Below are 4,681 nucleotides of genomic sequence, written 5' to 3' on the forward strand. Positions count from 1 at the left end.
CTAGCTGCCCTCTCTCTGTTCCCCAATTAACCTCACCCCTGAGATTCCTCCCAGTTAATTACTAATCGTCAGCTCTGCTGGGGGAGTCTGTAGTCAGGCTTTCCCTTTCCCCATGCAGAAACTCAGCCTGAAAGAGACCCAAGCCAGCTAGGGCACAGACACATTTGCCTTCAGGCAAAGACCCTTATGCTACTTAGGCACTTTATTCCCAGGGTCCCCAAAAAGATTTCATGGCTCCAGCCCCTTCTCCTCATTCTCAGTCTGACAGGACTCTTGTCTTGCCACACACCTGGATGTCTGTGGATCTGTCTGTGGGTCTTAGGAGCATTTGGAGGAGAGGGAGCATGTGATGGAAAGAGTAATAGAGAAATCTGGGAAGGCTTCATAGTGTTGAGTCAGGGAGGGTCTCCAGTGTGTAACCACAAATCCAGGATGTGTCTGAGAGAATGTGGAGCCCCTGGCCAGATCAGGAAGGGCCTGGTCTGGGATCCCTGGGTGGCGCAGCGGTTTAGCGCCTGCCTTTGGCCCAGGGCGCGATCCTGGAGACCCGGGATCGAATCCCACGTCGGGCTCCCGGTGCATGGAGCCTGCTTCTCCCTCTGCCTTTGTCTCTGCCTCTCTCTCTCTCTCTGTGTGTGTCTCTTATGAATAAATAAATAAAATCTTAAAAAAAAAAAAAGGAAAGGCCTGGTCTGCATTTTAGAATGGTCTCTTTAGTAGGAGAAAAGGGGGTTGTCTGTCAAAGGGGGCAAGTCTGGAAGCAGAGAGATCAGCTAAGAGGCTGATGAGATGGTCTAGAGGAGAGACAATGAGGTCTGAATCAAGTGGAACAGGAGGGATGGAGAGAAGATGCATCCCAGGGATACTTTGACAATGGAATGGGCGATGGGGAGCGTGGCAGAAAGAGGAACTATATGACAGTTGGATTTCTGGATCAAGAAGCTGATGATGGCATGAGGTCTGTTGCAAAACTTCTAAAACCCAGAGAGGGCTCTTAGGGAGCCTTTGAGAAGCTTGTTTCCCTTTCATGGGACTCTGGAGCCTGAATTGGGGCCCAGATTCACATGAATGATGAGAAGGGAGCTTCCCTTCTAAGAGAGGAAGATTGAACAGATCCAGCAGCAGTGGGTTCCATTCAAAATTTAGCTTGGGGGGATCCCTGGGTGGCGCAGCGGTTTGGCGCCTGCCTTTGGCCCAGGGTGCGATCCTGGAGACCCGGGATCGAATCGACGTCGGGCTCCCGGTGCCTGGAGCCTGCTTCTCCCTCTGCCTGTGTCTCTGCCTCTCTCTCTCTCTCTCTCACTGTGTGCCTATCATAAATAAATAAAAAAATAATAATAAAAAAATTTAGCTTGGGCAACTATGTGAGTAACCTGTCCAACATTATCCATCCGTCCATCCATTCATGAACCCACCCACCCACCTAGCCAGCCAGTCATATGTCTATCCACCCATTCCTAAGAACATTAGTTGAGTTCCTACTCAATGCTGAGCCAAGATTGGCTAGGCCAGCTCCCCCCTGATCTAATCTCTGAGTCAGCCTGGAGTGCTGAGGCAAGTCACTTTACCTATAAAATGGCAATCAGAGGGGCACCTGGGTGGCACAATCAGTTGGGCAGCCAACTCTTAAGTTTTGACTCAGGTCTTGATCTCAGAGTCATGAGATCAAGCCCAGCATCGGGCTCAACACTCAGCATGGAGTCCACTGGAGATTCTCCCTCTCCCTCTGTCCCTCCCACTCCTGCTCTCTCTTTCCTTCTCTCAAATAAATGAATAAATCTTTTTTTTTAAAGATTTTATTTATTTATTCATGAGAGACACAGAGAGAGAGGCAGAGACACAGACAGAGGGAGAAGCAGGCTCCATGCAGGGAGCTCAATGTGGGACTTGATCCCAGGACTCCAGGATCACGCCCTGGGCCAAAGGAAGGTGCTCAACCACTGAGCCACCCAGGCGTCCCATGAATAAATCTTTAAAAAATAAAAATAACAAAATGGCAACCAGAGAAGCTCTTTTGCAGTGAGTTGAAGTCAATGAGCTAACTGACCCATCTCAGTGCCTACAAGAGTCCTGGAGCATGTGTTCTCTTCACATTCTTGTGCCCCTCTCCCTGTCCCTGAGATGGCTGCATTCCCAAGGTAATGGCCCCACTTCCTTTAAGTTCTCAGCCCTATTTCAGGTCAACAACTCCTCTTGGCTCATTAGTTGCCCTTTGATAGCTTGGGGCCCCCTGACTGAGCTGCAGTCCTATTTAGTATCTCCTATTGACACAGACCCAGCTTTTCCTATCAAGGTAGATGGTCATTTCTGCACAGTTCCCTTTTAATGTGACAAAAGTTAACTAATTTGGGAGCACCTGGGTGGCTCATTCAGTTAAGCATCTGCCTTTGATTCAGGTCATGATCCTAGGTCCAGGGATCCAGCCCCATGTCAGGCTCCCTGCTGAGCGAGGAGTCTGCTTCTCCCCTCCCTCTCCCCTTCTCCCCTCTCTCCACTGTGCTCTCTCCTCTCTCTCATATAAATAAATAAAATCTTTTTTAAAATGTTAGCTAGTTTGTACTTAATTTGTAAAGCATTGTGGAGTTATCCTCTGGGCAGTGTTCACAATGGACTCTCTGTCAAAGTGGTTGAAAGCAGAGAGCAAGGCCACCCTGGGTTTGGATCCCAGCTCCACCACACTGTGGCTGTGTCAGTTTAGGCCACAAAACCCTCAGGGAAGTGGAAGGGGTGTGAGGCAGAGGAGAGGTGCAGCTGGGATTGTTTTTGGGTAGAGTGACCGTAAGTCCTGGTTTGCCTGGCCAACTCCTGGTGTAGGGCTGTTGGCTGAGAGTTCCTTTCCACTTAAAAAGTGCCCTGGTTTGGAAAATCAGCCATATGGTCTTATGGCTTGTTCTGGGAGATTCTGGAGAACTGAGGCAGGCAATCAGCCACCTGCTGCTTACTAGAAAGGTCTCCATTCATACAAAAAGGAAAATAAAAACAAGCGTGCTTCTTCTTTTTTTTTTTTTTTTAGATTTTCTTTATTTATTCATGAGAGACACACACAGAGAGAGAGGCAGAGACACAGATAGAGGAGAAGCAGGCTCCGTGCAGGAAGCCAGACATGGGACTCGATCGCGGGACTCCAGGATCACACCCTGGGCCGAAGGCAGGCACCAAACCGCTGAGCCACCCGGGGATCCCAACAAGCCTGCTTCTTTAACACATTGCTGTTAACAGAACACTGCCTCTCGTTCTTTTCTCTGCACCTCTTTAACCTACTAGGTTTTATTGTCTATGAAAGACTGCCTCTTGCTCCTTTCCCACCTACCATTACATATTGCTTTCCCTGTGTATTTACAATCAGTGCCAATGTTGTTTTTAATGGTTGCATCATGTTCTGTCGTGAACCTAATTTATGTAGTGAACCCTTGGGTGTCCCAGAAACGCATCAAATCGGAGGGAGCGATTTGGGTAAGATTGGGGTTTGTGCATGGGTGGGAGGGGTGCTGCTGAACCAGGGAAGTTCTTGTGTCAGAATCGTCCTTGGGCTCACAAACCTGTTAAAATCACATTGGGCTAGAGGCTGTCTGGGTCCAAGCACTCCCATCCACAGTGGGTCCAGGGACCTTAACCACAGGCCCTCTTCCTTTCCCCTGCCCTGCTCTGGTCAGACCTGATGCAGGAGCAGCAGTATCCAAGGTGCTCCTAATGAACCAGGAGTGCTTCTTTTTAATAAAGCAGTTTTTAATAAAGCTAGGAATTTTGATAATTTTGAAGCCTACCTGCCCTGCTCTCACGGAACTTGGGGTTTTGTGAAGGACGCAGTTATCCATCAAATGCACTATAGGAGATAGAATTATAAAATGCTATGGACAGTGGCCGCTTCTGAATGTATTTGGGAGGGTGGCTGCTAGAGCACTAGTCAAAGCACCAAAATTTGGGAGCTGACCAGAGTTGTTTTCAGGACGCCTGAGAGCTGCCCCTCTGTTCACCTCAACCTCCTTCTATTCACTTTCTGCCTCCTCTCAGTCTGTGACAGACTCTGCATGTCCCCCGAGTGATGACTCCTGCCCTGTCTGTCCATTTGCACTCTGGCCACGGCCTCCCCCAGATGGGGGAGCCTGGAGCCTGGATGATTGGCAGGTGTCTCACATTGAGAAATGGCACCCAGGAAGAGGAGCAGTTTTGGAAGGAAGATGCCAAGATCTGTCTGTACAGACTGTGTCTGAGGTACCTCTGGCATGAGCAGGTGGATCTGTGGGTCTGAAGCACACGATGTGCTTCTTACCCCAAATAGGGCCTCCTGCATGTTCCCAAGCCTTGATGAGCAGCATGCGGTCCGCTGATCAGAGCCAGAAATAGAGCAGGCTTCTTTGACGTCCTTCTCCCCCCCCTCCCCCTCCTGTCTCTCATCTCTCACCCAGCATTCCCCATTTCACTTCAGCAGGAGCTCCCTAATCCTTTCGCCACCTCTCTGGTCCCATCCACCATCTCTCACTGAATGCTCTCCCTGCTTCTGCCCTTATGTCCCCCAATCCAGTTTCCAAAATAGCAGCCAGCCAGCTTTTCAAAATCAGTTCTGACTATGTCACCCCTCTCTTTTCAAACCTGCCGCTGCTAGTACTAAGACCAGTGTCCTGGCACAGCCCTGGGGCCCAGAGTGACTTGGCATCTTGCTTGCCCCCAGGGCCTCAGGTGT

The sequence above is a fragment of the Canis aureus genome, chromosome 4 (genome assembly GCF_053574225.1).
Source record: "Canis aureus isolate CA01 chromosome 4, VMU_Caureus_v.1.0, whole genome shotgun sequence".
Taxonomy (NCBI): domain Eukaryota; kingdom Metazoa; phylum Chordata; class Mammalia; order Carnivora; family Canidae; genus Canis; species Canis aureus.